This window comes from Lycium ferocissimum, chromosome 6, assembly GCF_029784015.1.
Source record: "Lycium ferocissimum isolate CSIRO_LF1 chromosome 6, AGI_CSIRO_Lferr_CH_V1, whole genome shotgun sequence".
Lineage (NCBI taxonomy): Eukaryota > Viridiplantae > Streptophyta > Magnoliopsida > Solanales > Solanaceae > Lycium > Lycium ferocissimum.
This window is the reverse complement of record NC_081347.1, coordinates 42,501,133-42,513,420: the sequence shown is the minus strand read 5'-3', so window position 1 is coordinate 42,513,420 and position 12,288 is coordinate 42,501,133. Positions and strand designations below refer to the sequence as shown.

At 37.8% G+C, this 12,288-nt stretch overlaps 1 long non-coding RNA gene across 1 annotated transcript; it reads left to right on the top strand.

Annotated features, from left to right (window-relative positions):
* The first annotated feature begins 6,667 nt into the window (after window positions 1-6,667).
* On the top strand, window positions 6,668-10,557 carry LOC132059687 (uncharacterized). Its single transcript, XR_009415709.1, has 2 exons — window positions 6,668-6,858; window positions 10,310-10,557. It is a non-coding gene; the product is annotated as an uncharacterized LOC132059687 (long non-coding RNA).
* The last annotated feature ends 1,731 nt before the right edge of the window (window positions 10,558-12,288 follow it).

Below are 12,288 nucleotides of genomic sequence, written 5' to 3'. Positions count from 1 at the left end.
CAAGAGGTTTTAAAATAGCCTTTATCACTCCATGGGGAGTGTATCACTACAGAGTAATGTTGTTCGGCCATAAGAACGTCAGCGCCACTTAAATGAGGGTGCCTTTATCACTCCATGGGGAGTGTATCACTACAGAGTAATGTTGTTCGGCCATAAGAATGTCAGCGCCACTTACATGAGGGTATGACCACCATATTTCATGATATGATCCATAAAGAAATTGAAGTATATGTGGACGACGTCATTATCAAATCAAGAGAGAGCTCAGAACATACTACACATTTACGGAAGTTCTTCAACATACTCCGAAAGTTCAGTCTGAACCTAAACCCGGCCAAATGTGCATTTGCAGTACCTGTCGGAAAATTATTAGGATTCATAGTTAGCTGAAGGGGCATAGAGATGGATCCATCAAAAATCAAAGCCATTCAAGAACTACCACCTCCGAAGACTAAGAAAGAGGTCATGAGCTTCTTGGGAAGACTAAATTACATTGGGCGATTCGCTGATCTTCCCGTCTTTGGGAAACCGATACTCAAGCGCTAAAGAAAGATGCCGATAAAAATAGGAGGAGTTTCGAAGCATTCGACACTATAAAGAAATACTTGTCCAACCCATCGGTCTTGGTACCTCCTAGGCCTGGGAGCCCGTTGTTGCTATACCTGTTGGTATCAGTTAATGCTTTTGGATGCTTGTTAGGACAACACGATGAGATTGGCCAAAAGGAATGAGCAATCTACTATCTGAGCAAGAAGTTCACCGCCTGCCAGGCAAGATACAAGCTGGTGGAAAAGACGTGTTGTGCTTTGACATGGGTAGTACAGAAGCAAAGGAACTACCTGTCGTCGTACAGCACCAACCTCATATCCAAGATAGATCCACTAAAGTATATCTTTCACCAACCCATAACTATAAGGAAATTGTCCAAGTGGTAAATGTTGTTGAGCAAATTTGACATCACCTATATAGCACAAAGGGCAGTCAAGCGAGAAACATTGGCCGACCTACTAGCAGAGAGTCTAGTTGATGAAGATTTTGAGCCATTTGGACTTGTTCCCGGGGAATCGACGGAGAAGAGGGCATGGAGCTTTATTTATCATGGGGTATTCTTTGACGGACGATCGATTACAAGGGTTCGGGAATCGGAAACTAGGTCTTGGTATTCGATAGCAGACGATATTTTCCGATGGTTTCGCAAACCAATTAGATGCGCCAACAACATGGCGGAATACGGTACAAATCTTAGGTGAATGGGCCATGAACAACGCCAAGATCTTACCATATGTGAACCTCGCACAAAGTTGTGCAAAAAGTTCAAGAAGATCGATTACAAGCATACACCAAGGGCGCAAAACAAGTTCGCCGATGCTATGGCTACCATAGCATCCATGATACAACACCCAGAAAGCAGTCACATTGACCCTCTAGAGATAAGTCTAAAAGAAGAACATGCTTACTGTTCCTATGTAGAGACAGAGCCTGAAGGCAAGCCATGGTATATTGACATAAAGATATACCTGGAAAAAGGAGAGTATCCCAAAAATACTATGAGCAATCAGAAGAAAGCTATTCGGAGAATGGCCAATGGGTTATTCCTAAATAAGGAGATACTTAACAAAAGAATGCCTGATCTGGGATTACTCCAATGCGTGGATGCCGTCGAGGCCACAAAATTACTAGGCCTCATATGAATGGGTTCGTTCTAGCCAAGAAAATCCTCCGAACAAGTTATTATTGGATAACAAGGGAAAAAGATTGTTGTAAATTTGTACAAAGATGGCACAATGCCAAATCCATGGAGATCAGAGTCCCACCGAGCTAACTAAATGTTATGAGTTCAGCTTGACCATTTGTCACTTGGGGCATGGACGTTATTGGACCCATTTAGCCTGCCGCATCAAATGGACACCGATTCATCTTGGTCGCCATAGATTACTTCACCAAATGGGTAAAAGCCACATCACACAAGTCGGTGACAAAGAAAGTGGTAGCCGACTTCGTATGAAATAACATCGTATGCTCATTTGGCATACCTGAGTCCATCATAACGGACAATGGAGCGAATCTGAACAGTCACGTGATGAAGGACATCTGTGAACAATATCGGATAACCCATCGAAATTCTACCGCCTATAGGCGATAATGAATAGAGCCGTAGAGGAAGACAATATGAATATTAAGAGGATATTAAGGAAAATGACAGACAATTACAAGTGTTAGCATGAATAGTTATCCTATGCATTGCTTGGGCTTGAACAATAGCTCGAACTTCAACAGGAGAAACTCCGTACTTGCTTGTCTATGGCACTGAACTAGTCATACCTACCGAGGTGGAAATACCATCATTAAGCATCATTCAAGAAGCAGAATTGGACAATACAAAATGGGTCCCAAACCGATACGAGCAACTGGCTCTAATTGATGAAAAGAGAATGATTGCCATATGTCACGGCCAATTATACCAACAAAGAATGGCACGCACCTTCAACAAGCAAGTTAGAGCTCGACTTTTCCAAATAGGACAGCTAGTACTCAAGCTAGTGTTTCCACACCGAGACGAGTACAAAGGAAAATTTGCACCCAACTGGCAAGGCCCATACGTGGTCCGCAAGGTACTCTCCGGAGGAGCAGTGATACTAGCAGAAATGGATGGACAAGAGTGGCCCAAAGCAATCAACTCAGATGCAATCAAGCGATATTACGTGTGAAGACACACTTTTCAATTTGTAATCGCTTTTTATTTGCTTGTAATCGTTTTGTAATAGATAGAAAAAATCAAATGATTTCCTTGTAATATGAACTACGCAATGACCTGATTTCCACACAGTGGGATACGTAGGCAGTCCATTTGGGACCCGGTCACATTATTAGTAAAAACCAAAACTCAATTACTTTATTCCGAACTATGCCCGACCTGAGGAATTCGAATTCGAAGTTGGCACGAGAGTTTGCCACACATTCAACTGGGGCAAAATTTTTGAGAGGATCTCCAAAAAATTTTCACAAGCAGTCCGGCCCAAGAGTTAGCCGACCTAAAACCCTAAACTGGGGCAGAAATTTTGAGCGGATTTCAAAATTTCTTCCATCAAGATGGAGCACGAGAGTTCGTATGAAACAAGACTTTAAACTGGGGCAAATTTTTTGAGAGGGTCTCAAAATTTCTTCCATCAAGATGTAGCACGAGAGTTTGTATGAAACAAGACTTTAAGTAGGCAGAATTTTTGAGAGGGTCTAAAAAATTCCACTCAAGGAAGATGAAGTTCCAAACCACTGAATACAGCAAACAACTGAAGATTCTCATTCAAATGCACATGTCATGACAATGAACTTAAACGCTTTTTAAATTATGTTTTACAAACAAAGGTGTGAAAAATTTATGATCACCAATTTGCAAAAAAGTTTTACTTTATGATAATTTCGTCTTTTAAAACTACCGAATCCAAGAGGATCGAACCCAGGAGAGCAGCCTAGAAGGGACAACAATGATGCAACAGAAGACAACAACGTGGATCAACCTTATAGGAAACTAAAACTCTTTGAATGTAGGTCTCCAGTGTCGTTAGGAGGACGAGCATTTATTGCTAACATTATTTGTTCATAATGATAAAGCAGGGAAGAAGCAACTTATCAGAGGAGAATCCGGACCACGCTAGGCGCAAGGGCAACAAAAGATGAAAGCACCGCAGGGGTGACCCGATTGAGCCAAGGAGGCGACACAAAAGCATTAGGGCCACAAGGATGGCCCAATCAAGCCAAGAAGGCTATACGGGGATGAAAGCGCCACGAGGGTGGCTGAATTAAGCCAAAGAGGCCACACAAAAGCAGAAGCACCACAAGGATAACCCAATCAAGCCAAGAAGTCATAAGAGGATGAAAGCGCCACAAGGGTGGCCAAATTAAGCCAAAGAGCCCAGACAAAAGCAGAAACGCCACGAAAATGGACCAATCAAACCAAGAAGGCCGTAAAAAGATGAAAACACCGCAAGGGTAATCTAACTAAACGCAAAGGCAGCAAAAGAACAAAAATTCCACAAGTGCAAACATCGGGCCAAAAAGGGCTACAAAAGGACAAAAAGGCTACAAGGCAAGAATCTAGCCAAAGAGGGCTATAAAAGGACAAAAATGCCACAAAGGGAAACAATCTGGCCAAAGAGGGATACAAAAGGACAAAAATGCCACAAGGGCAACAATCTAGCCAAAGAGGGCTACAAAAGGACAAAACACCACAAGAGCAATAATCTAGCCAAAAAGGGCTACAAAAGGACAGACAATGCCACAAGGGTGACAATCAGGCCAAAAAGGTCACACAATGAACAAAGCGGCATATCAGACTAAAAGGCATAGCCGACATAAAGGACGAAAGAAAGAAAACTCAGCGAAGAGGGCCATATCTGTCATTTGGATGCCAAGAGGGCCATTTATTCATTCATATGCATGCCAAGAGGGCCGTTCATATCAAACATGCCAAGAGGGCCATCCATATCAAACATTCCAAGAGGGCCATTCATACAAATATTTTCAATCGGGTCATTCATACAAACATTGCCAAGAGAGTCATTCATACAAACATGCCAAGAGGAGTCATTCATATCAAACATTGCCAAGAGGGCCATTCATATCAAATATTACCAAGAAGGCCATTCATACAAACATTTCCAAGAGGGCCATTCATACAAACATTGCCAAGATGGTCATTCATACAAACATTGCTAAGACGCCCATTCATACAAACACTACCAAGAGGGCTATTCATACAAACACTGCCAAGAGGGCTATTCATATGCATGCCAAGAGGGTCATTCATACAAATATTGCCAGGAGGACCATTGATACAAACACTGCCAAGGGGGCCATTCATATCAAACACAGGAAAGAGGGACATTCATTCAAACACTACCAAGAAGGCCATTCATAGGCATACAAAAAGGGTCATTCATATAAACAATGCAAAGAAGGCCATTCATACAAACAAAGACCGGAGGAAGTCGAACAAATCAAATGATGCCAAGAGGGCCATTCATCCAAACAAATACCAAGAGGGTCATTTCATGCAAACAATGACTGAAGGTGGTCAAACAAATCAAACAATGCCAAGAAGGTCATCTATTTTTAAACAGACAACCAAGAGGGCCATGACATCAAAAACCATGCAAGGGTGGTAAAACAAAAACAAAGACCAGGAGGTCAACCATATTGTTACCCGAGAGACGGAAGCGGCACAGCCGAGGAGGGGTAAGTAGGCTGAAACTAGACCTCGATGCATGCGGTGCAAACGTGAAAATTTTTCTTACGCAGCCGGTCGAGATAGGGTGCCTAGAGAGTCAAGCTCACCGGTCAGGAATTGGCAGATCACTCCACTCCATGCTCAGCTGCACAAAATTAATTTGCTTTATTTGCTTTCTTTACAAAATCACAGCAATCGGTCTGGCACATACCGGAAGACACAAAGGCATTCCGGTATAAGGGATACCCTTTTCCTCCGATTGAGTCAAACAACAAGTGACTTTATTCCCAAGTCCAGGTCTATATGGGCGGACTCAAGACCAGAGATTCATTCACACTCCAACAAACCACTCTGGGCTTCTCAGTTTTGACACTGGAAGATTCAGAATTTGTTTAAAATTTGCTCTTAGAAGTCTAATTGAGTTGAACTACAAATGGCCTTAATTCTCATATAGCTTGAGATATATAGGAAACCCAGAGACCTGGGTCCAGCCATAAATTTGAAAATTACATGAGAAAAGAGAAGTATTTTGAAATTGATCGGCCAAAATCAGGTTTGTCAAATTTCGATGATCAATCCCCGAACAGTGAAGGGGAAGTTGTTAACACCTAATTCTGGCCCTCCAATAATTTTATTTAATTATTCGGAGTTCTTGAATCTCAAACGGAGTGAAATATGTATTTTACATATCAAAATTATTTTTACAAAATTATTTGGCTAACATTTTGCCATTTCATTTGGCAAAATAGTTTCAAATATATATTGTAGGTCATTTTAAATATTTTTTCATATTTGCCCATAAATATTAAATGCATTTGTCAAAATTAATTCAAAATAGTTTAAAACAATTATTTAATTAATTGTTTAAATTATTAATATCAAACTGATAAATATTTTACTCCGTTAAATCAAAAAAATTTATTACTTAAATAATATAATCAATTACACCTCAATTGTATGACTTATTAGGCCACACTTGCACTCATTTCAAAAATTAATTATAATTTGATTTTCTGTTAATTACATGAGTTAACTTGTGGCTATAATTGAAATAGCCAATTATTTGCTAGGTGTTAATTAGGGTTATAATTGAAACAATCAATTCATCTTTTGCTAGCTACATTTTAAAAGGATTAATTGAATCTGCTATTTTAATTAGGCCATAATTGAAATAGTTAATTAAGTTTATACATGTCTTAACTCGGTCATTTGTTAAAATAATCAAATAGCACATTTTTCCCTTTTATATACATAAATATACACATGTATACATCTATATACATGTGTATATATGTATACACACGTATAGGGGTGAAGAATTGGGCCCAGATTTCTTTCCTTTTTATTTATTTTATTCGGCCAGGCCTAGTCCAATTAGGACCGGACCCGGCCCAATTCCATTTCTACCAAGCAAACATATAAACACATACACACAAACAGACCGCAAGGGTCTTGTCTATTGAAGAGATGAGGATTTTGGTTGAAACCCTAGTGGCCACCGTCTCGTTCCTTTTCTCTTTTCTCCGCCATCGTTGCTATTTTTTGCAAAAGGTCAGGTGTACAACACCTTTTACAAACCTGGCATGATTGATTGAGGCAAACATTTTATCTCCACCAAGTCTCAACCAAACAAGGTATTAAACGCTACCTTTCCTTATCTTTTCTGCATTTTGAGCTCAAACAAGTACGTTTTCTTAATGGCTTTTGTCCATATCCGATTTTTGAATACTCGAATTTTATTGTTTAATTGTTATTTTGAGAGGGAATTCAAGATAATTCCCCCCCAAATCCTGTTTTCCCACATCGAAATTCAGGACTAGGGTTTTCAAATTTGGGCTTCTTATAAAGAACCCCATATCTTACAATTTCGGACGCATTCATCAATATTCATACACACTAAGATTTAGAGCAAATAGGTTCAATATACCTAGGGATCTAGTACTTTTGCTGGAACCTTTAACTTATTGAATTTTTTAGTCAAAAATTAAACTTGTTTTTTGTTTGTGGGTAAAATTTGAGTTTCGAGTGTTGAGGAGTTCAAGGGATCTCCAATTTCAATTCTCAACAAAAGGCTACACACAGAAAATGTAAACCTTCTTCCTTTTATTTATTTTTAGTGTTATTAGTGTTTTCTATATATTTAGTTTAGTTTATGCCTATGTGTTAGTTAATATCTATGTTATGTGTAGTTTTAGTTTAATTCAGCTACGTGTTGATTAGCCATTAAGCATTTATATGTTTAGTTTAGTGGTTCATGATAACTTTGGTTTAGTTTAATCATTTGTTTGTGTAAGCATGCCATTTATTTTATTGTCAAATAGCAGTATGTTAACATAACTACCTACTTAGATTGCTTATTCACTTTGTTTACTAGTTAAATATTTATTTAGCTTGTCTATCCTGGTTCATTATTAGACAGTAGTAGTTCAATATGATGACATATCCACATCCAATTGGGGTTTAGTTAAACATGTAGGGATTTTTTAATGTGCCTAATTTTGGATTGTTTTGAATGTTTGATGCTGCTATTAGCCTAATCATGTTATCAGCATGCCAAAGAATATGCCTAAACACCTGTTTTGCTTAAATGCTCATATGGCTTATCATCTGTTGACTCATTAATAGTCCTAGTCTAATCAATGTTCAAATATGAGTTTAGCTTAATCATCTGTGGCCTACATATGTTAGAATCAGACTTAAAGTGGCATAAAAACTATTTAGCCTAGATTATTTGGGGAATAACTCAACAACTTTTGATAAATATAGTTCAATCGTTATCTGTGTTGAGTCAATATGCCTTTATCTTAGCTCCTTGATAAACACCATGTATTTATTGCAACTACTTTGAGCTTAGTATAGGTATAAATGTTTATTCAACCCTGCAAATAATCATTTGCTTGCTAATGTTGGTTTGTGTACTTGCTTAATATTTTCATGGGTCTCATTTATGCCTATATGTTATCAGTGCTAACCTGTGTCTTGACCATTATGGAACCAATAACTCCTCATGTCTATTTTGCTTATTTTTTGCCAAGTTGTCCTTTAAATACAAGTAGGTAGACTGTCCAACTCTTGTCTGAATGCATTATCATGTTCAAAAAGTGATTAAGTGGTGGCATTTGCCTAAAAAGTTCATTAGTGACTCTACCTCATTATCTTGTGCGATTGACAGTATTGTGTGCATTAACCCTTGTATAATCCCTCCCCTCTCACTTGTTTATATGGGCAACCTATGTGTGTTTTGTGATAACTTGAGACTGTTCAAGATTACTTGGCTTAATTCTAATGAGTATCTATATGTTTAACATGTTAGAGGAGTTTTTCAACAGCATGTCATTATACTTTTGAGTTTGTTAAGGGGACTAAAGTCTGATAGTAACTAGGGTTTTAAAAGGGCAAAGGTGTTGAGTTTCCTTCATTTGTTTGAACTAACAGTATTCACCTAAGATGAAAAAGGGAACTTGCTTTAACCACTTAAATGGAAAAAGAGATTAAGAGGTTGTCACTTGGGCTCAGGGCTAGGGAATGGTTTGGAAAGGCTTTGAGTTCTCCTACTTAACCTAGTACAACTAATCCTAGGCTGCTGGGGTTCCTCTTTGTTGAATCATGTCCTATGGGATCCTCTATGGTTTGAATGAGTAAAAAAAGGAGAGAAATATTGTGTAAAGAAGGACAGTTTGAAATGGGAATCTAGGGTGGAAGTGACATAGCACTGGTGTTGTTTTGGTTTCTTCTTGATATCTCTGTGAGGTGCCTTACTTTACTGCTCAATGTTCTGGATCTGATAAATGATAGTGTTATCTATCTGCTAGGATGACATAGGCTATGTCATATCCACATCTGGTAATTTTATCATGCTTAAGACACTATCAAAGTAGTTTGGTTTTTTACCGTATTTCCTTCCCCTTAGTTTGAATAAAAAGTAGAAATATAAGGATCGGTTAATAAGAATCTTCTTTTCCCCTTTTTCTCCCTTTCCCTTTCCCACCTAGTTTTACTCTCACATACTGTTTGTCATCTCTATGATAAATTATTTCCAATATGAACACCTTGAAACTTATATAAATGTGCTTCTCATAGACGCGTGTATGCATGTACGCTTAAGGATTGGTTATAAAGAGTTTCATGTCCCCTTTATGGCTACCCTTCACTGTTCCCCCTCTTTTCTTTTCTATGATTGCTAATGCATATATGTTGGTCCAGTCTTGGAGGGAAAGGATCCTATGACTGCACATGTCCCATGTTTGTGTGAGAGCCTATTTGGTTTTTTTTAAACTTGAAAAAATGCTTAAAGATCAGTGCCTACTCAGATTGAATACCAAATTAAAAATGCCAAGCTTAAGAGATGAATGTAATATGAAGTTTCCTATGTCTTGTCTCTCTTAAAAATAAATGAAGCATCAGTTGTTGTGTACTGATCTTTTAAACTAAGTATCATTGACAGTCTTGAAGGAGTGAATGTGTTAAGCATGTTAGTGTATATATATCATGTATGTATATGTGTAAAAATCAAATGTATTAGACTTCATTTTGGGATGAATATCCATCCTTGTTTGATTAACTACCCCTTTTCTTCTTCTCCCTTCTTATCTGGTTCATTGTGTTTGAATATACATCAGGTGTACCTGATATATACCCCTTATATACCCTGGTATATATTGGGTAATACATCGTGCATACTCATAATATTTCATGCTCTGTTTACATAATAAATTTGATTTGGGCCTCCTATTTTAGTATTATCCTGCAGTTAAGTCAATTGGGCCAGTTATGTTGCATTTTCATGTATGGATGTTGTTTTGGGCCTGTTATCCTCCCCTTAATGACTATTTGAGTTGTCCATTTATTTTCCTTTCAATCGTTGGGCCTCTGGCCATGTCTTGGTAATTTCACTGAAGTTTTATGGGCCTTTGTTTGATATATACAGTCTAGCGTGTTTGAATATGCAACTGAAACACTATTTCATGCATATGGCTATATATGGATAATTTACTTTGTTTTTCTTAGATAATTTTCTAAGTTTAGATGATTTCTAACCGCATTTTTCTTTTTCCCTCCCCTCTTTGCATGGAACTATCATCGCAGGTCGCTTGGGCAAAATATATACTTCAAGCCAATATTGGGCCAGAGGCCCAACATTCCTATTTCTTCGATCAAGTCCGACATTTAGAAGGCCCAACCATGAGTGAAAATGGCAACTAGTGGGCTTCGGTAGGCCCAGTAGCCTAACTTTCTCTTTTGATTTTCATAAAATGTATATGTACATGTATGTAAAGGATGCTTGTGTAAATATTGGAACCCCAATAGATACAAACTTAGAAATTTTAGCCAAATGATGTATATCATTTAGAATGGATAGGAACCCTCAAATGATTTCAAAACCGCGACCCAACAACAGATAAATGATATGTCTTCAAGAATTCAAACAAGAAATGATTTTTACAAATTTCATTTTTTACAAAAAATGAAGTTTGAAACAGTTGAAGTTGGAAATTTCAGAAACGATAAAATGAAAGCAAATTGGACAATTTTGAGAAAAACTTCACCTTTTCTTCTTTCAACTCAAGGATGTATAAAGAATGAAACCTAATTTCAAAATCATAAGTGTTGTGGAAATGGATTTTAACTTACTCAAAATAACTTAAGGGATTGTCAAAAACATTTTTGGGCAAAGCCCACCTTAAGTTAAACAAACACAGGGAATTATATTTTTTGACTATAGTTTGAGGAAGGGATTCAAAATGGAGTGTGGTTGACCTTCAAAAATGACTAAAAATAAAGTATACCATTTTAAAAAGAAAACACTTTCTTATATACTTGTATAAACCCATGGCATTTTTATAAGGAAAATATACTCAAAGTATTCAATAAATTTTATAAGGACAAAAAGATATAACATTGGACCAAGTCTTAGTTGAGCTCTACTTAAGAGAAACCTTAAGTGTGCTTTGGTCCTAAAATGAAATGACTTCAACCCTTATATACATTTTCAAAGGAAATCCAACCCTTCATCATTAAATAAAGGATTTTTGCCAAGAACACTTTATGATATGCCATGACAGTTTTTATAAGAAATAAAACCAATTTAGCAAATAATTACAATTAATCACACATTGAAGCTCGAAGGTCAATCGTATTCTACGGATCCTTAATACTAGGGTGCTTAAAATCTTCCCTAGTATTACACCTTGGGGAAATTCATGTTATTCACATGATGAGTAGACTAACGTAAGTCTAGGTTGTACATGAAGTCCCTATAAGTTAAGAAAGGATGTTCTATAATTCTAATTAAGATTCCAAAGACAATTGAGGCAAAGGAAGTAAATTCGTCAAAGGAAGATAAGGTTGAGTCATGTTTGGCAGAATTTCACACCATTTGAGGTAAGCATAGCTTAGCATCACTTTTAGGAAGAGATATAAATCCTTTGGATGGTTAACGAAGTTTTATACAAGTGCCAAGAAGGTTCCATAAGGATTGGAGGTCAAACAAATAAAAAGAACGCATTTTCGTAATCGAACAAAACAAGGCAATATGCGGCCGTATACTCAGTATGCTAGACCGCATATGGGAAGAAAACTCCCTAGAATGAAATCCCTAACTGCCCAACCTCCTCCCTAAGGAGAGGAGGGGAGATGCGATCGCATCTCCACCATGCGGCGCCGTATCTCCACCGCAAGACGGTGCGGGGGTGCGAAGTTGCCACCTTTTAAAATCCCAAATAACCCCCAAGTTCATTTTTAACTTTCCCCATTTATTTCCCCCACCTCTCTAGACACTTCCAATGAGTTCTTGAAGGTTCCATACCCCACTACATCGTTCCATAATCATCCAAAGAGAGAATCAACATAACACCCCAAGGTAATTCAAGGAAAGTGATTGTTCTTGATTTCTTTCAAGGTTACAGTGAACTTGGTCTTGAAGGGAGTTGAGCTAGGTGAGGTTCCTTGACCATAAGGTATGTATTTCATCATAGTTATATGGTTAAATTGATGTAAAGGTTTGGTAAACCATAGAAAGGAAAAGAATTAAAGTGGAAAAGCCACAAGTGTGGTAGTGAAGAAGA